The 24,297-nt window shown below is 42.3% G+C and overlaps 1 non-coding gene across 1 annotated transcript; it reads right to left on the minus strand.

Moving 5' to 3' along the window:
* Positions 1 to 23,273: 23,273 nt before the first annotated feature.
* On the minus strand, positions 23,274 to 23,380 carry LOC122086828. The gene has a single exon (XR_006142541.1). It is a non-coding gene; the product is annotated as a small nucleolar RNA R71 (small nucleolar RNA).
* Positions 23,381 to 24,297: the final 917 nt, after the last annotated feature.

Consider the following 24,297-nt stretch of genomic DNA (forward strand, 5'->3'; position numbering starts at 1 on the left):
GTAACACATCGGCCACAAAGTGTAATCCATCTCCAAGTGCAGTCTTGGGGCACACGATACTAGTAACACCTCGACCACAAAGTGTAACCTGTGATTGTTTACCTAATCTACGTTGTGTATAACAGTTGAGTATAGACTACGCAACACTAGTACCAATCATCGGCCACGAAGCGTATCCATTTCCAAATGCAGCCCCGGAGTACATGATACCAGTAACACATCGGCCACAAAGTGTAATCCACGACTACAACTAACTCTGATGTACATAATCAATGCATGAATGCAACGGACAAACAAAAATCATGGTACCGGTACCACCTTGGCCACACTGGATTTTGTCTCATACATATAACAACCACGTGGCGATCACAGTACCGGTACCACCTCGGCCACACCGGATCCCACCATACATATCCATAAACATTTCCTATTAATCTAATAAAATGTAGCATGTGATAGCATACTATCATTATTTAAGAAATTAGGAAATTATGTGAAGATTTATTCAGGTGAGTAATTCTACACAAAATAAAAGCAATCCATCCCTCACCTTGATTCTGCTCGTGTGAAATATGGTTCAACTGTGGCCACCAATCGTTCAACTTAATCTTAGTCTCGGGGTACATGCATGTCACTATCCTAGACACAAAGGTAATTGAATGTCAATATGTGTTGCAAACATCAGGAGAGGCCCATGTGGGTCACCCCCAAAGGGTACAATTAAAGTCCATCACTGACAGTAATGTCATTGGAAACACCCACCGAAAACAGACACTGTCCACTAGAAATATTAGTGTTGTTTCTGGTGGAGATGACAGAGAGCTCCTAAGGCTCGAATGTTCACTAAAAACAGCCCACTGGAAGTAGGCCCAGTGTTTCTGGTGGCAGTATAGTACTGCCCACGTGAATTGGGGCTTTTCGGCTCAGGCCTGATCGCCGGGATTTGTTCTATGGAGTTTGTGGGGGATGCTCCAAGCATCACTATGAAATAATAAAATACCAATTCCACCAAGCCATTTGGGAGATATGTCGATCGAACAACCGAAACCTTAGTTGGTCATTTGGCTAATCTTGTTACCGGAGCTCATCGGACTCGGTTTAAGCTCGGTAATGGCACCAAGGATATGAAATACGCATTCCCCAATCTTGACAGGGTTTATGACCCAAGATCAATCCTATACCTAGCTTAACCTAGGTCAAAATGAAGAGAGAGAGTAGTAGAAGAGGATTCACTTACCTCTGGCAGGGATTCTGATAACTAGGCAGTAGCCGGCACTAAGGTAAGCTCCCTTCCTTCTTCTTCCTCTTCTTTTATTCTTTTCTCTCCTCCTTTTCCTCTCCCACATTTTCACACAAATGAGAAATGAGGAAATGAATCCTCATTTCTCACTTATAAGTTAAGTAGGCCTTAGGGCCTGTTTGGCTGAACCCTATTTGGTCCGATCGGGTTAATTCAACTTCCAGAACACGAGGACCAGACTACTTTGGTCCGTAAGGTGCTCATATCATGAGGAAGATTTGGGGGAGGATTTGGAACCATCCAGGGCTATCCACAATGCGGGTGGTGGGTCCCACGGGCATGGTAACCCAACCAACAACCTGATTGGTCACCAAAAACGGTCACCAGATTCAAGCTCAGGCTATTTTCAGTGGTCAAGACAGTAAACTGTCTTGAGTGCTTGTTGTCCACCAGCTAGTTTCAAATGGGTAGTTGCCCTCAGTCATGCTCATGGTCTTCTGATAATTTCGTTACGTGTTAAGATTCAGGTGTCGGGTCACTTATCTTCTGGAATCAGAAGGCATGAATCCCCTCCATTTTGACTAGCAGGAAATGCATGAACATATGGGGTCATCTCTTCCCTTTCGGTAATGGGTAGCCGTGAGCCAAAACCCAGCTGTACCTGTGATCTCTAGTCTGAGGCTTATCACAACAGTTCAAATTAGATCAGGTTAGGGAACGGGTGTAACATTGCCCCCACCTTACAAGAATTTCATCCTCGAAATTGAGCATACCTGGTAAATCAAACAATCCAGGATACTGCTTCAACATCTCATCTTCCTGCTTCCAAAATCCTTCCTATTTGGGGTGGTTCATCCATTTCACTTTGGCAAAGGAAATAGTGCGGTTGCAGAGAACATAGTCCTTCCAGTCAACAATCTTCTCCAGATACTCCATGTAGGTAAAATCCTCATCCAACTCATGGGGTATGTAAGTTAAGACGTGAGCGGGGTCGGGAATGTACTTTCTCAATATGGATACATGGAAGACATCATGTGTACCCTCCAACTCTGGTGGTAAAGCTATCTGGTAAGCTACCAGTCCAATCCTTTCTAGCACATCGTATGGTCCTATAAACCTCAAACTAAGCTTTCCCTTCTTGCCGAACCACATTACCCCTTTAACTGGGGAGATCCGCAAGAATACTTTATCTCCAACTCCAAATTCTAGATGTTTCCTTTTGACATCTGTATAGCTCTTCTGTCTGGACTGAGCTGCTTTAATCTTTTCTTTGATCATGTTCACCTTCTCACTGGTTGCCTATATCAAGTCTAGACCCAAAATATGCTGCTCACCAACTTCGTCCCAATAGAGTGGAGTCTGGCACTTTCTACCATACTATACTTCAAATGGAGACATTTTGATGGTGGCCTGATAACTCTTGTTATAGGAGAACTCGATAAGGGAAATGTGCTCATCCCAACTATAACTTATAAATAAGGCACACACTCGAAGTAGGTCCTCTAATGTCTGGATAGTCCTCTCCGACTAACCATCGGTCTGTGGGTGAAATGTTGCGCTGAAATTCAATTGTGTGCCCATAGCTTTCTGCACACATGTCCAGAACTTGGAAGTGAACCTGGGATCTCGATCAGAGATAATGCTAATCGGTACACCATGCAACTGCATGATCTTGTCAATATATAACTTGGCCAACTTGTCCATAGAAAATGTGACCTTGATTGGGATAAAGTGAGTTGCCTTGGTCAAGCGGCCCACAACTACCCAAATGGTATCCATTATGTTCTGAGTGTGGGGTAAGCCTATAACGAAGTCCATGGTAATATTTTCCTATTTCCACTCCAGAATAGGTAGTGAGTGTAATAAAACATGGGGCCTTTGTCTTTCAGCCTTGACTTGCTGCTATGTGAGGCATCTAAACACATGTGTGGCCACATCATTCTTCATTCCCTTCCACCAGTAGGAACCCTTGAGATGCTTATACATTTTAGTACTGCCTTGGTGAATGGAGTATGAAGAGCTATGTGCCTCTCTAAAAAATGTTTCTCTCAAATCACCATCACTAGGCATATATAACCTCCCTTTAAACTTTAGAATCCCGCTTTTAGTTACGGAGAAATTCGGATCTTTTTGGGTTCCTTCCTTGCATTCTGTTATCAGCTTTTGCAACTCTACATCAGTACCCTGAGCTGCAGTGATCCTATGTACAAGACTAGATTGTACTACTAATGCCGATAGTGATAAAGTGACACCTTCCACTAGTAGCTCCAAATCCAATTTCCTGGCTTCCTCTATGAGATGCTCATTAGTGGTCAATGATGTAAGAGTCAATGACTGGAATTTCAGATTAAGTGCATCAGCTACCACATTAGCCTTTCCTGGGTGATAGTGGATAGTATAGTCATAGTCCTACATCAATTCTAACCAATGCCTCTGTCTCATGTTGAGCTCCTTCTGGGTGAAAATCACTGCTGCCAGCTCCAAGTCATAAGTGGGGTAGTTCTTCTCATAATTCTTCAACTGGCGGGATGCATAAGCAATGACTTTCCCGTGCTACATCAATACACAACCCAATCCCACCTATACCAGTTGGAATAGTTAAAACTAGAGCTAATACCAATCTTCACCTTAGTTCCTTGAAGCTCTTTTCACAAGCATTAGACCACTCAAATTTCACACCCTTCTGTGTGAGTTAGGTCATTGGGGTAGCAATGCGGGAGAAGTTCTCAATAAACCTCCTGTAGCATCCAGCTAATCCTAGAAAACTACGTATGTCTGCTACACTCTTGGGAGTCTCCCATTCTAAGACTGCCTTCACCTTGCTTGGGTCAACCTCTATACCCTTGTCTAAAATAATGTGTCCTAGGAATGCTAGCTATGACAACTAGAACTCGCATTTTCTGAACTTGGCGTAGAATTACTTCTCTCTCAAATGTTGCAGTACCAACCTTAGATTAACAGCATGTCCCTTTGCACTGTTGGAGTAAACCAAGATGTCATCAATGAATACAATTACAAACTTTTCTAAGACATCCTGGAATACCTGGTTCATCAAATCCATAAATGCAACTGGTGCTTTGGTTAACCTAAATGACATCACCAAGAACTCATAATGTCCATACCTTGATCCAAAGGCCGTCTTGTTGACATCACTATACTTGATCCTGAGCTGGTGGTAGACCGATCTAAGGTCAATCTTGGAGAATACCTTGGTACCCTACAACTGATCAAATAAATCATCTATCCTTGGCAAAGGATATCGGTTCTTGATGGTTAGCTTGTTAAGCTCCCGGTAATCAATGCACAACCTCATACTTTCATCATTCTTCTTGACGAATAGTACTAGTGCTCCCCATGGAGACACACTAGGTCTAATGAATCCCTTCTTTAGAAGATCTTGAAATTGCACCTACAATTCCTTCAACCCTATGGGGGCTATACGGTAAGGGGCTTTTGACACTGGTGTTGAGCCAGGGAGTCGATCTATAGCAAACTCTGTCTCTCGATCTGGGGGCAAACCTACCAAGTCATCCAAAAATATATCGAGAAATTCCTTACCACATCTAGCTCGGTCAATGGCCTAATCTCTATCTCAGTATCCATCATAGATGCTAAGTAGCCTTGACACCCTTTAGCTAGCAGTTTCTTCATCTGGAGTGCAAATATGATAACCTTCTTGGGTTTCTTGGGCTTATCCCCTTGAAAGAAAAACTCACCTTCATCATAAGGTTTGAAAATGATCGTCTTCTCTACACATAGGACACTGGCTCTGTATGCGAACAACTAGTCTATCCCTAGAATCATGTCGAAGTCGGTCATATCCAACTCGATCAAGTGAGCATTCAGCTTATGTCCACCTATGGTCACTAGATAAGGCTCATACACATAGTTCAGACCACTACACTCCCAATAGGGGTACTCACTGCAAAACACTAAATTAGTCCTTTGGGTGGAATCCCCATATTCTTTGCAAATGCTGATGACACAAACGAGCAAGGCTCCTGAGTCAAATAACACGTGCAGGTAATAATTATATCAATAATGTACCCGTCACTACACCAGGTGCAACCTCTGCATCTTCTGCTGTCATGGCAAACACCCTTCCCTGTGGTCTCTGGCCCTGTGGGGGACTGTGCTAGTCTAGATGCTGTATAGGTCTGCTGGGGCCTAGGTGGCATAGTGTATGGTACATCACCTAGCCTCTAGTGAGGGCATGTCCTTGCTAGATGGCCCAGCTGATCACAATGAAAAAACCTTAGGCTTGACCCCACAAACTGAGATACAACACTAGAATAGGAGGAGTGGGAAGTCTGACTAGCTTCGGGCTTCCTGAACTGTACTGAGTTTGGTTGATATAAGGCACCTAGAAGGGTTTGTTACCTCCCTTGGAGTCAGTGGACCTCATAGGCCTCTTTCCCATTCCTTGCTGGGCCGAGAAGTTATCCCTATGCCGGTCTTCAATAGATTTGGCCACTTGAACCACCTCGGCATACGTCTGCAATTTCAACCCAACTATGGTTGACCCAATTCCAGGCCTTAACCCTTTCTCAAACTTCTTGTCCTTAGACCTATCACCTCGGAGATGCCAAGGAGCAAAATGGAATGCCTCCTCAAAACACTGCTAATACTCGAGCATGGACCGGGACCCTTGCACCAACTGGGAGAACTCACTCTCTCTCCTATCCCAGAAGCTTTCAGGAAAATAGTTCTCAAAGAAGGCCCCTTTGAAGTCTACCCAAAAGGGGTTTGGGTTTTTGGCCTTCGAATGGGCTCAGTAGCACCCCACCAATCATCAACATCATTTTGTAGCTAGTAACCCGCACATAGAATTTTTTACTCCTCGATGTAGCCCATTAGCCTAAACACCTTCTCCATGCCACCAATCCATCTTGATGGATACAACGGATCTTGGCCCACCTTGGAAAAATATGGGGCCTAAGCCTCTGAAATTTCTCCATCATCTTTGTTAGGTCCATCCAGCCCTCTACGTGTGCCTGGGCTTGTTCTGCTGTCTAAGTTTGTACATACCCATGTACTTGTGGCTGACCTTGCCCATACACTTGCCCTTGTGCCCCACCAGATGTTTGAAGAGTAGCCAAGCCAGTGGGAATCATAACGGGTGTCGGTGGAGTAGGGGTGCATGCGGTGCATTACTGGCTTCCATTGCAGTTTGGATATGATTATCGATCCCAGCCATGAACTGATTTTGTCTTTCCTCAACTTCTCTCCTTATATTATTCATGATGGAAGCCACATCATGAGCTGTAAGCACCAGTGGAGTTGGGGGTGCATTGTGGGGTCTAACTTGATTCTACGTAGGGGAAGCGGGAGGTGATGGGCATGACTAGGATGGGGACCGGGTGTTCCAGAGTTACATGACTCCTTTGAAGGAATCTGATTAGTTCACATACATATACAATGTTGCATGTAATTGGAACACATGCATACATAGTGGGTCCCACGCGTATACATAAGGAAAAATTAGGGTTTGAGCATGCAAAAGTGGGGTCCACGAATATTGGGATCCGATCGCACGGATATCATGAAGGGCCCCATAATTAAGGAAACAAATAATAATAAATATTTGGAAAAAAAATTATTCCCAAAATAGTTCACTGGAAACCGGGGCTATTTTCATCAGAAATATGGGCCATTCCACTGGAAATATCAATCCTATTTCCGATGGGACTGGCAGAGGCTGACTTGGTGATTTTCAACCCACCAAGAAAAGTCACCGGATCCAGGTCCAATGTTTCCAGTGGGTTGTTTTCGGTGGACCTAAAATCTCTATTTAAGGCTCGGATTTGGGGTTTCTTTTGCAAAACCCTATTCCTACTTGTGGAGAAGAAGAGAATATGACCAAGGAAGATTCCCCAACCCATTCTCCACCTTTCTCTTACAATTTCACGACCGATTTGCACCGTATAGGCATCAAGGTAAGTTCTTCTTCGTCTCTGACCTAGTTTTGAGATTTTCTTCTCTGTGAGCTTTGTTTCAATCTCCTAACTCAGGTTTTCCTCTCTGAATCCTTAGGAATCCTATTGAAACCATGTCTGGACATCTCATTCATACTCGCCACACCATTGCACAAGAGCAACAAGGCATTTTAGAAGAGGCATAGTACAACCCACTTCTGTTTTGCTCTATGGCCGAGCAAGATCAATGGGAAAACTTCGAGTACTGCAATGTGGACTTGGGGAAGTAAGTGAGGACAAGGGACTTTCTGTAATTCCACCTTCGCCAATGATTTAAGGCGATTGGGTGGTACCGTATCTTGAAACCCAACAAGAAGTACTACCCACGACTGGTGAGATTGTTCTACTCCAACTTCCAATGTGTGAACTGAGGCACCAAAGAGATGTGGATTACATCCTGTGTGAAGGGAGTAAAGATTTCCTTCAACATGAGGTAACTGGCCAACCTTCTGATGGTTGACAACACAGGGGATCTGGTTTATTGCCCACCTCGGACTCCAACCTATGAGTTCCGAAACCCCAGTGTGCTTCAAGAGATGAATAACATGTTAACTAAGGATGCTTATGGGTGGGACCGCACAGCCAATTACCTAGACACTCCGAAGGTTGTTTGCTGAGCAGTCCAACTGTACATCCTTCCCACCTATGGACACTTCGATGAGGTGTCTGTATTACATGCCTACGTAACATACTGCGTGTACATGGGGTACAGATATGCCTTCCCTACCTACTGATGTGGACCATGGTGATTCAGTCCGAGGGAGGGGCACGTAGAGCCAGGAACTTATGTTATGAGAGAATCTTGACAGACGTGCTCCTTCGCTTTGGAGTAGACTTGGAAGGTGAGGAATACTTAGGAGATGACGTCAGAGCCTTCAACCAAGACTCCCTGAGGAAGATGATCCTAGACATGAGTGAGGTATCACTTGTTGAGGATGAGGATGATCAACTAATGGAGGTAGAGGGTCAGCTGGGTGTCGATGCTGGAGTCATTGGTTGAGGTGCAGAGGGGGATGCTAGTGGAGTTGGTGGATGTGTTGGTAAGAGGTGCTGGTGGTGTTGGAAGAGGAGCTACTGGGGTTGGTGGTGTCCCACCACCTAACCCTCAGACTATGGGTTCCAGAGTAGCTTCTACTTCCCAAGGCACTAAGGGTGCAAGGCCTTATGGTCTCAACAATGTGATGACCCACCTGGACACCACTACAGAGCTATTGAGGAGGTTGGACAATCGGCTTGAAAGCATGGATAGGAACTATTGTCTTATGGACAATAGGGTGGCCTCTCTTGAGGCACATATGCAAGCGATGGTCTTCCATCTCCCCATACTGGTGCCACCTCCAGGAGCACAAAACCAACCCCAGAACTAGGCTCAAGGCCAAGAGCAGCAGCAGGATCAGCAGGAGTAGTGGCATGTTGCCATTGTAATTTTAGGATTTCCCTTTCAGTGTTTTCTTTATAATTCCTTATTCTAGACTTTAGTTGAATTTATTTTTTGTCATTTGCTTTAATTAATTGAGTTTCATAGACTTAGGCTAGTTAGGATTTCTAGCTTCGTCTTTTATTTTCATGAAAATGGTGTAAGCTTATATAATCAAGTTTTTATTTAATGAAATGGGTTTAACACCTATGCATGTCTCCTAGTTGTGTAAATTCTATTATTGTTGTCTTTGAAGTTTTTATTTTAAATCCTAAATTTCCCCAAGCCATGGTTTGGTTGAGATTGTGAGTTAAGGCAGAGCATCACCCTTGATACCAAGCTGTCACACCCCACTTCCAGTAGACCAAACTTACCATTAGGAATACCGCTGGTGTGAGTGAGATACATACCTATCTTACAAGCCTACCGGGATCTCTAATCGCAGTACCTTAATATTTCACGATCTCACATCACAAACCAACCAAATGCAGCAGAATCAGAGTATAATAGTGGAATCATCAATAAAATAGGGAAATGTCTAATGATAATATAATATCAATAATTGAGTTATCCTGTTACAATCATCCATGACTTATAAATAATAAGTTCAAAAGTGTACCACCCACAAGCTCATATCAAATAACAAAAATACACTAAACACCTCATGGTGCCGCGTATGCACAGAAATTACAAGCATAGTCCTGGCCATGCTCCTCCAGTTCTGGCATCCACCAATTTCTCACTCCAAACTCGGGTCCGATGGAAAGAGAGTCACTAGCCATAGGCATGACCATACCTGCATTATCATCTAAAAAGGGGTGTATACGTGGGCTAAGCTTTCAAACTCGTTCAGTGAGGGGTGGGGTTCATACACATCCAAGCATAGCATTCGCATAAGTAATTATGATGCATGATTATAGAAATTGAACACATAGTCCATGATGCTTATGATGCAATTCATTTATTTTTATTATCCACCTAACAATACAACTAAGTCTGGTAAATGCTACTATGGCACATTAGGTTGTAACTCTCGTCTCAAAATCGCCATCGACTATGCAGGGATACAAACCCTACCCATGAATAGAAGCCTGTAGATCCCCATATGCATCCATGGGACACCCAGAAAACCCTTGATAACCCCCTCCTGGCTGTCACGGCATCAGTACCAATCATTGACCACACAGGACAAGTTCCCGCCTCCAGCAACAATCACATCGTACCGCGGGTGTAGCATTCCCTAAAGGTACATCAAACATACCACAAATGGGTTATCCAACACCTTACCCCCTGTTGGTAAGGGTTCATAGTATAGGGAGTGATACCAAACCATAAATATTCTACATGCCTTCATAGTGATATAATTAGTATGAATTACACAATACGGTAACACATCAGCCACAAAGTGTAATCCATCGCCAAGTACAGTCCCGGGGTGCATGATACTGGTAACACCTTGGTTAAAAAGTGTAACCCACGCCCTTTTACCTAATCTAGCATGCATATAATGGTTCAATATGGACTACACAACACCGGTACCAATCATCGGCCACGAAGCGTATCTATTTCCAAATGCAATCCCAAAGTACACGGTACCAGTAATACATCAGCCACAAAGTGTAACTCATGACTACAACTAACTCTAATGCACATAATCAATGCATGAATGCAAGAGACATACAAAAATCATGGTACCGGTACCACCTCGGCCACACCGGATCCCACCATACATATCCATAAACATTTCATATTAATCTAATAAAAATGTAACATGCGATAGAATACCATCATCATTTGAGCAATTTGAAAATCATGTGAAGATCTATTCATATGAGTAATTCTACATAAAATAAATGCAATCCATCCCTCACCTTGATTTTCTCATGTGAATTAGGGTTCAAATATGGCCACCGATCATTCAACTCAATTTTGACCTCAGAATATGTATGCATCACTATCTTAGACACAAAGGTAAATGAACGTTAATATGTGTCGGGAACATCAGGAGGGGCCCACATTGGTCACCCCCAAAGGGTACAGTCAAAGTCCATCAGTGATAGTAATGTCACCGGAAACACCCACCGAAAATAGACACTGTGAACCAAAAATATCAGTGTTGTTTCTAGTGGAGATGGCAAAGATCTCCTAAGGCTTGAATGTTTAGCAAAAATAGCCCACGAAAAGCAGGACCAGTGTTTCTGGTGGCTTGTTTTGGGTGGTAGTATAGAACTGCCAAGGTGAATTGGGTCTTTCTGACTTGGGCCCGATCGTCAGGATTTGTTCTTTGGAGTTTGTGGGGGATGCTCCTACCATCACTATGAGTTGATAAAATCCCAATTCCACTGAGCTGTTTGGGAGATACATCAATCAATCGATCGAAAACCTAATTGGTCATTTGGCCAATCTTGTTGCCGGAGCTCACTGGACTCAGTTTGAGCTCAGCAATGGCACCGAGGACATGAAATACATATTTATCGAGCTCAATAGGGTTATGACCCAAGATCAATCCTATTCCTAGCTTAACCTAGGTCAAAATGAAGAGAGAGAGAGTAGTAGAAGAGGATGCACTTACCTCCGACTGGGATTCCAGAAACTAGGCAGCAGTCGGCATTCTGTCCTCTTCTTCCTCTTCTTCTTTTCTTTTATTCTCTCCTCCTTTTCCTCTCCCATGTTTGCACACAAATGAGAAATGAGGAAATGAATCCTCATTTCCCACTTATAAGTTAAGTAGGCCTTAGGGCTTGTTTGGATGAACCCTATTTATGCTACTCTAGAAGGGTAGAACCTACCTTGTAGAGATTTAGGTGGAGGGTTTTGCTGTTGGTATAGGCCTCCAATATTGAAAGCTATTGATGAGAGTATACGTATAGGATCCATACTTGTTGGATTTCTTCTTTCTAACTGTGAGGGTAGCGGCCGAAAGATGATGATGAGATCTCTCTCCTCCCTCATGGGGGAAGACAAAAGGCTTGCATTCATTCTGTCCTCTCTCCTCTCTTTCTCTTTCATGAGGGAGAGATGTGTCGTGTGTGCTTACCTATGGGCCCCGCACGCCGTATCACCACTCGGAGATACGTGGAGGCCTATTTCACAGGAGTGTAAAGTTTGTCATTCGAGAAGGGGATTTGATGATGGTTCAATATGGGGATCAGGATCATGCAAAAGGGTTTGGAGTTGTCACCTAGGATTATGGGCCTAGGACCTGGGGGTGGGCCCAATTCCTGAGAAAAGGGCCGAAAGTTGGTCTGGTCTAAAGATTTAGGGCAAGTGTCAGGTTACAGAATTGGGAAGGTGTTAGGCACCCAATCTACCTGGTTCAACTAGTCTTCCTACTAGATGCTTAAGAACGAACATTTTCCACAATTATTCCTATTTCACATGCATGGCTAAGTTATCACACATATGTACATTGACTGAATTTAAATAAATATGTACACTAAAACAAGACCTACATAAGGTCTGCTTTGTGCTAATTCTATTGAGAAATTATACCTGAGCTTGACCCCTTTTTCAGGTCAAGAGGATGGAAACCCTGGTTTATGCTAGTATGAACTTCCTTATGGATTCTCCCGGCTCAGGGGAAGATGGTCTTGACCTCCAACTTCCTTTCTCGAGAGATGCTGATTGTGGTGATATTCGAGGTAGAGATTCAGCTGGGAACAGTTACTTCTGGATTTGGGTTCGAACAGAGCTTTGGCTAGGGAAGGCTATTTCTGGGTTTTGGCTAAGGTGGTACTCAGATAAAACTTCCGCTGGGGATAGGCTATTGGAGGGCTAGACTGAGGTGGCACTCAGACAGACCTTCCACTAGGGATAGGCTATCGGAGGACTAGGAGGGGACTTTTCCTAAAAATCTCACTCAAAGAAAGCAAAGGATTGAAGATTCCCGAAGGCCCAAAGAACACTTTGAAGATCCGAAGAAACTTCTGATCTTATGAAGATCTCTCCGTAGACTTGGAAAACCTCAATGGGGGAAAGGGGAGGAGAGAGGGTAGAGCATCTCTACTATGGGTTGCTCACTAGGAGACTTAGAATGTGGTGAAAATGTTGTGTGAAAACCAAAGGGAGGGGGGTATTTATAGAATTTCTGGACCAATAGGGAGGAGAGAGAAAAATTTTCAACCAGTGGTAGTAAAAAGTAATTTTTCTAAACCAATGGGGTGAAAGTAAGAAATTTTTTACCAATAGGGTGTAGGGTAATTTTCCATATCCAATGGGGTAAAAGGTAAAATTTTTTGGACCAGTTATGAGAAAAGATTCTTTTTTAGACCAATGGGAGGCCACAGTGTAGGGTGTGCTAGTGGGGCAGTGTAGGGTACACAGGCAGGTGAAGAGGGAATTCTTTCTTTGATCCGACTGCCAAAAGGGGATTCCGATCGTCGGTGGGAGCAGCGGAGGCTTCGGTAGGGGTGTGGCAACTTCGACAGGGGTGCTGGAGGTCTAGTGGGGGTGCTGGAACTCCAGCACAGTTGTTGGGGCACCAGCATAGCCATTGGAGCTCCAACACAGCCGCTAGAGCTCTAGCATAGTTGCAGGAGCTCCAGCAGTGGTGCTGGGGCTCCAGCAGTGGTGCTAGGGCTCCAATAGTGGGGTTGGGGCTTTAAAATGGGTACAAGAATGTGCAGGACTTGGTCGGGAATGCACAGGACTCAGTCGAGAATGCACGAGACTCAGTTAGGTACACGTGGGCTTGGTCTAGTACACGTGGGGCTCAGTCCAGTGCATGTAGGGCTTGCTCATTTGTATGCAAGGCTTGATTTTGTGCATATGGGGCTTTACCTTGTGTACGCCAGGCTTGGTTGCATGCACACGGGGCTCGCATGGGTAGGGTTTGGGCACTCGAGGCACGGTGTGGGTGCTTGCATGGGTGGGGCTTGGGCATTCGAGACACTGTGTGGGTGCTTGCATGGGCGGGGTTTGGGTACTCAAGGTGCAATTTCTAGGAGTGATTGCGGGAGATCCGATGGTCCGATTTTGGCATATGATATTTCATTTGAATCAGAATTCTGAGTATTATGCATCTATGCGGTCATTTTGACCGGATTCCTTCGTACATGAAATATCATAATTGGAACCTTCGTTTCTCTCACGTGGGTTTTTTGGGAATTTTGGATGAGTATGGAATGCTCTTGGGGATAGTTACCTCAGTCAGTTATCAACTCTGTTGATCGGAGGTGAAAGGTCGCATCCAATTCTACAAAATATGGTAGGAAAGAAATTCGCTGCTCTTCCAATCCTACGAAAGATGTTAGTACTTTGATCTTTGGATTTTCCTTGGCCGGGCATTACATGTGCCGGTATGGGGAATTTGGTCTCCAGGCTAGGTCTTTCGAGCCAATCAAGACTATCTGGGACCATTGGTTACAAGAAAGGAATCCGCTACTCTTCCAATCTTGCAATAGGAAAAAACACTTGATTCTTTGATTTTCCTTCACTGGGCTTCACATGTGCTACTTCAGGGAATTTGGTCTCCAGGCTGGGTCTTTCAGACCAACTTGGACTATCTGGGACCGTCGATTACAAGAAAGGAATTCTCTGCTCTTCCAATCTTGCAACAAGTAAAAACATTTGATTCTTTGATTTTCCTTAGCTAGGCTTCACATGTGCCTATTCAGGGAATTTGGTCTCCAGGCTGGGTTTTTTGAGCCAATCTGGACTATCTGGGACTGTCTATTACAGGAATGGAATTCATTGCTCTTCCAATCTTGCAACAGGTAAAAACATTTGATTCTTTGATTTTCCTTAGCTGGGCTTCACTTGTGCCAATTCAGGGGATTTGGTCTCCAGGCTTGGTCTTTCGAGCCAATCTGGACTATCTGGTCTTCCAGGTGGGTTCTTTTAAATTGGGCTGGGCTATCTCATCTTCCAGGCAGGTCCTTTCAAACTGGGCTAAGCTATCTGGTCTTCCAGGTGGGTTCTTTCGAACCGAGCTAGGCTATCTGGCCTTCCAGGCGGGTTCTCTCGAACCGGGTTGGGCTAACTGGTCTTCTAGGTGGGTTCTTTTGAACCAGGCTGGGCTATTTGGTCTTTCAGGCAGGTTCTTTTGAATCAATCTAGGCTATCTAGTAGTGTCAATTATAGGAAAGAAATTCACTGCTCTTTCAATCCTGTAAAAGACATTAATAATTGATTCTTGATTTTGTGATTTTTTGCCTTTGATTCTTTGATTCTTCTTTAGATTTTTAATCTTTTGGACTTTAGAATTGAAATCTTGAATTTTGACCTTTGAATTGGAATCTTGAATTTGGACTTTTGAATTAGAATCTTGATTTGCTCTTGATTTGGATTGAATTTTGCTTTTCACATGAATTTTACTTTCCATTTGAGTTTGATTTTCATCTTTCACATGAATGTGATGTAAATTTTATCTATCACATTAATTTACTTTGAGTTTTAATTTCCACTTGAATTTGATTTTCACCTTTATGAATGTGATGTAAATTTCACCTTCCTCATGAAACTTGATTTGGGTTTTGGATTTTGTGGTAAGAATTTTTGAGTTATACCTTGGAATTGGAATCTTTTTTTTTTTTTTTTTGGATTTTTGATCTTTGATGCTTGACCTTTGATTTTTTTTTTTGAATTTTGATTTAAAATTTAAAATTTGAAATTTTATTTGAATTTGATTTTTGAATTTTGAATTTTTTTGATTTTTTTTTATTTTAGGTTTTGATTTTGAACTTTGAAGTTTCATTTTCGATTTTGATTTTGCCATCTTGATCTGAATTTTGGATTTTGATTCTTGATTAAAAATTTTTTCTTCTGATTTTTTTTATTTGATTTTTTTTTTGAATTTTGTATTGAGGGTGGGGATTTTCACAAATTTTTTTTTATCTTTAATTTTCTTTTATTATTGCTCCTTGCTTTGAGCATCTTTTGTGCCTCCCAAGATGGGTAGGTTGCTTCTTTGAGGGAACAAAATGCTGACCAGGCCACCCAGATTGAGGACCTCACAGCACAGTTGGCGAGTTCGCTGTTAGCGCATGATACTATTACGTCTAGTAACTTGATGACTTCCATAAATAGGTTTGAATATGGCACAGATGAGGATGGTGATCCCTAGAGATCTGTTCCTGTTGTTCCTGCAAAACACAAACATATGTATATTTTTTTTCCTTTTCCCTCCCTTTTGTTTTTTCATCATTTTATTATGGCATCTTAGGAATGAAAATTTATTTTTGGCACAAAGAAAATCTCTCCCTTTTTTTTTTTGTTTATGGTTTGAAATGTTTAGGCATAATCAATTCCACGACTCAAATTATACTTAGAATAATTAGGATAACACGAAAACCCAAATATTTTCTCATTCTATTACCAAGTGAATTATGGAAAAGGGAACAACTTTCCTACCATAGGCAAGATAGGTAAGCAACAAGGTGGGGAGACAACTCTTCGGGTGGGTGAAAGTTCACTAACTCCTCTGAGTCCATTGCCTCGAGCCCATATTGTTGACTGATGTACATAGGCAAATAAAAGGATGTGTGGTATGTATGCTAGATTAGGTACACGATCTCGGGTTTCATTTTGTGACCAAGGTCTCTCTGGTATTGTGCACTTGGGATTGTATTTGGAGATGGATTACACTTTGTGGCCGAGGTCTTTCCGGTATCATGTAATTTATACGAACTGTATCACTATGAAGGCATGTAGAATATATGTGGTTAGGTATCACTCCCTATGCTACGAACCCTTGCCAATAGGGGTTGAAGTGTTGGATAACTCATTATGGTATGTTTGATGTGCCTTTTCGGAATGCCACACCCGGGTACGATGCGATTGTTGCCCGAGGTGGGAACCTATCCAGCGTGACCGTTGTGTTACCGGTTTCGTGACTGCCAGGAGGGGGTTATCAGGGATTTACTGGGTGACCCACGGATGCATACAGGGATCGATAGGCTTCTATTCACAGCTAGGGTTTGTATCCTTGCGTAGTCGATGGCAGTTTTGAGAAGAAGGATACAGCCTAATGCGCCGTAGTAGCATTTACCAGACTTAGATTGTATTGCTAGGTGGATAATAAATAAATAAACTGCATCACGAGCATCATGGACTATGTGTTAAATTTTTGCTATCATGCATCATGAATTATTATTACTACTACCTTGCTTGGATGTGTTTGACCCCGCCTCTCACTGAGCTAGTTGGAAAGCTCACCCCACGTCTACACACTTTTTAGATGATGATGCAAGTATGGTCGTGCTTATGGCTAGTGACTCTTTTTCTCTGAACTTGAGTACGAAGTGAGTGACTGGTGGATGTTGGAAGCGGAGGAGCATGGCCAGGACTGTGCTTGTGACTTTTGTGCATATGCAGCGCCATGAGGTGTTCGGCGTATTTTTGATTATGTTGATACAGGTCTATGAATATTATGTTTAAAACTTGATATATGTAAGTCTTGAAGGATTGTAAACAGAATAACTTGGTTAATGATATTATGTTTATTATTAGATAATTTTCTATTTTATTTATGATTCTGCTATTATACTATGATTCCGCTGCTTATGTTGGTTTGTGATGTGAGATTGTGAAAATGTTAAGGTACTGCTATCAGAGATCCTGGTAGATTGGTAAGACGGGTACGTATTTTACTCACACCGTCGATATTCCTAATGGTAAGTTGGGTCTACTGGAAGTGCGGTGTGACACATACGAACCTGAAATTGATGACGTAGGCTTCCAGACCTAGGGCAATAAGGCTTCCATACTAGGGTGTCGACTTTAGCGTGCTTTGAATGATCTGCTTTGAAATTCCTCAGACTCTTGCATTTTCTCTCTCTCTCTCTCTCTCTCTCTCTCTCTCTCTCTCTCTCTTTGCAGGATTTTGGGAACAGGGATTTTACTCTCAGGACTTCTCAGCCTTTCGGGATTTTTTTTTCTCTTTTTGATTTTCAGGGGTCTCGAGAACAGAGATTTCACTCTCTGGAGATTTATCTTTGCCTTTCTTGGTTACCCGGTGTCACCTATTTATAGTAGAAAGGAGAAATCCATGAAGAATGCTTACAAGGAGATGGTAAGCTTTATCATCTCCGTGGAAGCATGCACTAAAAGGATGAGATCTGTGGGATATCTTACACGAAGATGATAAGGTTTACCATTGTTGAGCACATTTATGTGTGAAATCTAGGGTATTAAAGCATGCATTTTACATATTTAGAATGGAGCTACCTTGGGTTTTACTCTCTTTTTACAGGTCTTTTATTTTAAAGGCCTTAAGGACTATCGGGTATTGTATCTCCAATTTTACATGTAAAGAGGTCCATTTATTTTCATGGTTGCGAAGAGGATAAAATTCTGAGCAAGATGGATGTGTTGCATTAAAAGTACACATCCATTTGGTCACCCATACAAGTGATTATTCTTTTTGGGCCAGAAAAAAGAATAGTGGATCAGAACTGAATCGAGATGCAGAACCAGCCCTTTTGAAGATGTCCCAGGTGTACAAGGAATATTTCAAATGCCAACAAAGATCGATGCACCCCCCTTGAGTGATTGAAGATTTTTTTTTGGTAACAACAACTACCTAGTGTAGTTGGTGAGTTGTGGTATGCAAAAATCCCTTGCTCACCAGGAGGTCTCAAGTTCAAACCTCTTGGTTGCCATTTTTTTGGAGATTTTTTCTAGAAGATTTTCTCTCACCTACTCATTACTTAAAGCAAGGAGGTCGGCCAAGGGAAAGCTTTGTGGGCAAGTTTGAAGAGAGAGAAAAAGAATGAAATAAAAGAGAAAAATAGAAAAAAGGGAGAAAAAAAAGGAAAGAAAAAAAAGAAGGAAAAATCATCTAAGCTTCTCCTTCTCATTCACTCCCTTGTTTTCTGTTTTGGCTCTCTTCTCTCCTAATTTCCATGTCATCAACAAGAATCTCAAAAAATCCCCTAAACTAGGAAACCAAAAATCATTGTACTCCCTCCCGTTCCCTATGTAAGGGAGTCGACCAAACCCTAAAGGGGTGTCCCTCTCTTCCTCTCTTCTTCTAAGTTTCTAGTTGTGCTCTCTTTTTCTCTTTAGTTCTTTATCTTAGTTTTTTATGCAAGCACTTTTGTAATCTTTTTTTTTTTTTATTAATGCAAATCTTTTATTTTGATTAATGCAAGGCTTTTATTTTATTATTCAAGTTATTCAAAGGTATAATAATTTTAATTTCTACTTCTAGGCTTAGTTCTAGGTGACAAGAACAAGCTGTGGAGCATCTCTTTCAAGTTCAGTTTTTCTCTTCATGATTTGTTTTCTTTAGGCCTAGCAATTTCAGATTTGATTTAGTTCAGATCTGGTTTTTAGGACTAGTAGTATTTCAAATCAATCAAGTTATTTTAATTCAAGGATTCAAGTATGGAAGTTCAGGTAAGTAGACTTTTACAATCGTCTTCCCAACCCTCTCTCATTCCCTCTTCTTGCTACCCATCATTCTTAAATTAGTTTTAAATTTTCAGCTTTACATTATTGCTTTCCCTTCCCCCAAGGTCCTTGGCTAGATGCATGTGTTGGCTTTGCCCCTCTCTAGCTATGGATCCATCCTTTTATTTTGATTATTTATATTGCATCCCTTCCCCTAAAGCCAAGTAGAAAAGCCCTTGTAAGAGTACTCTCTAGTCAAGTAGGGAAGCACATATTATTTATAGTGCATCCCTTGGGCTAAGTAGAGATACCTACTTGTGTGCCTTTTTAGCTTTTTCCCCTTTTTATTTTATTTATTTACTTTTCAGTACTTTTTATTTCATCACTTTTACTTTCAATTATTTGCTTTTTAATTAAGTAGTTTGAGTATTTAAATTCATAGATGACAAATGGTTAGTGTGATACCCTACTTTTTAAACCCAGTCTAATTACATGGTTGACCCAGTTTAACCATGCAGGACCCGAACCGGAGAGGGTTAAGGCAGGTTCCTTATGGACCATGATGGCGAGGGTGACTTTGAACACCGGTTGGCCAGACAAGTCCGAGTCAGTGCCAGAGGAGACGGGTGTACCCAAGCCGTGTACATGCATGTATCATAAGGCCATGTATGGATAAAGCTGGTATGTAGCCGTATCATAAAGCGCATACGCATATTATACCTTGTGCCGAGTGTGGGACTCATGACGGGAGTCAAATTCCATCAAAATCCCACTTGTTGGCCAATTTTCGGCCCTCAGGTGGGCGGTCACAGGTGGGCGCATCCGCCCACCTGAGTAACCCACCCATGTGCTACTAATGATTTAAAGAAAGTATAAATAGCATTATTTGTGTTTTTCAATATCTCATTTATTACATGGAAAGTCGGTGAGAAGATTTAAGAGGAGAGAGAAGAGAAGGGAGAAAAGAGAACGAAGAAGAAGAAAGGGGAAGGAAGAGGAAGAAGAAATGGATTTAAGCGGCACCAAGGTTTGATCTTCCCATTCTGACGTCGGAAGTGTGATCTCCAACACGAGATCTACGTTTAGAGGTGAGCGAAGGCTATATTCCTTAAACTTTCACTATACCCAAGTAAAATCCTTGATTTGGGTAGAGTTTCTTGAGGTCTGGTAAATCCCCCTTGAGATGATGAATCTAAGGTTTAATAGATGGCCTATGTGTTGATTTTGAAGGATTTGAAGAAGTGTTTACAAGGTTGGAGAAGCATTGGTGATTTGAAGTGATTTTGGGGATTTTTGAAAGAGTTCTTGAGCAAAGAAGGTAAGATGGTTTCCATTCCTTAAATCTAACCTAGATTTAGGTTAGAATCATTTTATGAGGCCTTGAATGTGTGGAAAATGGGTTTGAAAAAGCCCCATTTGATTCCCCAAAGGTTGGGGAAGGTTTTAGGAAAAATGGCATGTTTCTGCCAAGGTCGGTGGGCCACGACCGATGGGCCAAACGGTCGCCTGAGGGCACCTGCCTGAGAGGACAGGCCCTCGGGGCCAATCGGCGGGCCCTTACCAGTGGGCCAACCTGCTCGTCGGTCTTAGCAGGCCCTCGGCCTCCACCGATGGGCCCCTATCGGTGGGTCGACCTGCCCACCGGTCATGACCGGTGGGCTGACCCGCCCACCTGTGAAGACCGGTGGGCTGTGACGGGTGGACTGTCCGACACACCCGAGAGGCTCCCAACGTGATTTTTACATCCGAATGGTCCCAAAACGGACGTGCATCCTTATTTTATGATTCTAAACATGATTTTGTCATCAAATCTTGTTAGTTTTGACCCCAAAGTGGTGAAATGCTAACCCCATTCACTTATGATAGGTTCACCAAAACTTACGCTTCTCGCACCGGATCTCACCCGTACCGGGCGTTAGTCTTTGTACACTACAAGTAAGTGGGGAGAGGACGTTTGACTTTATTTCAAGGCTTGTTTGGCATTCATTCAAATGTATCTAGACTAGCCATGTCATCATGCAAGTTATATGTAGTTTAGCCATCCTCATATTATTATGACATGTGTGTGGTGTTTACTTTCTCAATGTCAAATGATGATGTGCTTATGTGATGAATATTGACATCATTGTGCATGATGCATTAATAGACTAGATGCCATAGTCGGCTTGGAAACGAGTGCATTGGTGGCCCGTGGAATGGGACACGGTGGCACTATGCAATCGTACTATGTCATATAGGAGCATGCGGTTTAGGATTATCATCTTCCCGTGCTACAACCCTTCCCAACATGGTTTGAGGTGTTGGGTTACCATTCGGGGGAAGCAGTGGTCGCGGTTGTCGGGTCACTGTGGCGGTTAGACATACGCCCGGCTGGTCATTAGGACAGTTGGCAACCTCGGTGGTATATTCAAGAGGGCCAATCGTACTGCTTTTAAATTGCTGGAGTCAGCACCTTTATTTTCTGTCATTTACTTTTATGTTGAGAGCCAGTAGTCGGCATGCTTCACTTTTCTGAGTACTCACGGTGGGCCTTCTCCGACAGCCCTATGAGTATATCACGGGATGGAATTCGTGGCTCGTACCCGTAGTATACGCGCTCTGTGATTGTAGTAGCACTAAACCAAAGACTTAGTAATGTTGTTTAGGTGGATGTGATTTAAAATGAATTGCATAGCATATAGTGCATATGGTTGTGACTGTTGTGTGGACTGCTGTGTGGTCCTTCTTTTCACTTATTGAGCTAGTGAGCTCATCCCACGTGTACACCTCCATTAGATGATTTTGCAGGTCACCAGCCTGAAGATCAAGGGTCGGGCCCCACAGTTGAATTCCCCGAAGAGGATTGGTGGGTCCCCGAGGAATATGAGCACGACACGGATTGCTCGTGCGTGGGCTGTGCTGCGGGACCGCAGTATTGACACCGTGCTGAGTTTCACTTTTTGATTCTTTTGAATACCCCTTTTTGCGTACTTGATATATGAATTGTTATTCTTTTTGTGTAAATATCATGCTTGCGGGCCCACATGTATTTATCTATATACTACAATTTGGATATCAAGTATATTGGGGGTATTTACAGATAAATTAAGTCTTCCGCTGAGCTTTTGAATGATTATCTTAGTTGTGTGTATGCTGTGGTTGGGTACTGTATCAGATGATCCTTGCAGGGTTGGGTTAACCGGAGTTAACCCGATCACTGGTCCGGTTCTGTGGGAACGGGGTGTGACAGTTAGGGTTAGATGTGAATGGTTAGGTCGTTCAATTTTTATTTCAATTGCAGTTCCAATTTCCCTAGATGCATTGGTTAGGACATTTTTAGATGCATTTGTGTTAGGGCGGTAGTTAATATTAGATCACAATCAATCAATCTGTACACTCTTGAGTTACTAGAAGAAGCCAAAAATAAAGTTCTGCTCTCCTTGTGTTTGACCCGTTAGATACATTGATCCGTACGCTTATGGTTACTTTTAAAACAAAAACAAGTTTTTGGCACTGTTGCCTGGGAGATAGTTTCATGTTATTCTTTGCTTTCTTTTGGTAAATCGTAGTGCTTTGTTCACTTTGTTTTATTTTTTCTTTTCTTTTATTAATTCTTGAGAATAACAACTTACAATAATAGTTGTATCGGTGGAGGTCCCAAGCCTCATAGTATGATAAAGACAGGTTTTTTCCTGTAGCAATACCTCAGGAATTGACTCAAGCAACCCCAAAACCCTACCGGTAAGCTCCCAAAAAGCCAACCAAAAAATGAAAAAAAGTTTTTTTTTTCATTCTTTTGTGTTTGTCTTATTCTAGTTGTGGGTTTTTTTTTTCCTTTTGTTGTATGAGCGCTAGGTGGGTACGTAATACTAAGAATCGGTTAGAAAGAAGAGATCCAACAAGTAGTGACCCTATACCTATACTCTCATCAATACCTTTCAATATGGAAGACCAACAGCAAAACCCTCCACCTAAATCTTTGAAAGATAGGTTCTACCCTGCTAGAGCAGCCCAACCGTCTTGCATAGTTCTACTATAAGCCTAGTGCAATAATTTTGAGTTCAAATCTCAATACATCACTATGTTGCCCCACTTCCATGGGCTGACCTCTGAGGATGCATACCTATTTTTAAGGGAATTAAAAGAGGTATGTGTTCTAATTAAGATTCAATAGTCTTCTGATGATACTATTAAGCTTAGGTTCATCATTTTTGCATTGAAAGACCAAGCTAAGAAGTGGTTGTATGGGTTACCCACAAATTTCATAACCACATGGGAAAAATTCATAGTTGTTTTCCTCAAGAAGTTTTTCCCAAATCACAAAAAAAATAAGCTTAAAAGTGATATCCTTCAATTTAGGAAAAAGCCTCGTGAGTCCTTTTCCAAACTTATAGAGAGATTCAAGGATCTACTCCAAGAATGCCCTCACCATGGCCTAGACTTATGGCATTTATGCCAAATAATTTATTAGGGTATTGATTACCCAACTAAGCAAATGATAGAGTCTATGTGCCCTAAGGGATTCACATCGTTTGCAGATGAAGGAAAGGTATGAGAATTCTTACTTGACTTAGCTGACAAAACCCGTGAGTGGGAATCAACCAAAGAAAGTGAAAGCACCATAGGAGGGAAAGGATATTTTATGGATGAGATAGTAGCCAAAGAAGCCCACTTGGATAGCCTAAATAAAAGGATTGAGGCTATTATTCCTAGAGAGCCATAACTAGTTAATATGGTTAAGATGTGTGCTTGGTGCTAGTCCCCTAATCATGTTATAGAAGAATGCCCCAACACCTTTGGGGGCACTTTCAATGACAGTGCTAATACCTTATATCAGAATAATCCATATAGTAACACTTACAATTCAGGATGGAGAACTCACCTAAATTTCTCCTAGAACCAGAGCAACCAAGCAAGGCCTTCCAATTTCCATAGTCAAGGTCAACTGGACGCCAAAGCCCTCCTTGTGAACAATAACCTTTGGCACCAAATACTTTTCCTAGGCCAAATGTAGGACCTCAGGCTAGTTTCCCTAGGCCCCCCTCCTATCATCTTATCAGCAACCCCCTGGGTTTACCAACACTGGAGAGGCAAGTAAAGTAAGTGATTTGGAAAAAAGTATGGCCCTCTGTTTGAGATTTAAAAGTAACCGCAAGCGTATGAATCAGTGTAGCTAATGGGATGAACACAAGGAGAGCAGCCACTATATTTTAGGCTTCATCTAGTAATGCAAAAGTGCACAGATTAATGATTGCATCTAAAAATGTCCTAACCAATACATTTAGGGAAATTGGAATTGAAATTGCAATAAAAATTAAATGACCTAACCATTTACATCTAACCCTTACCATTCA

The sequence above is a fragment of the Macadamia integrifolia genome, chromosome 1 (genome assembly GCF_013358625.1).
Source record: "Macadamia integrifolia cultivar HAES 741 chromosome 1, SCU_Mint_v3, whole genome shotgun sequence".
Classification (NCBI taxonomy): domain Eukaryota; kingdom Viridiplantae; phylum Streptophyta; class Magnoliopsida; order Proteales; family Proteaceae; genus Macadamia; species Macadamia integrifolia.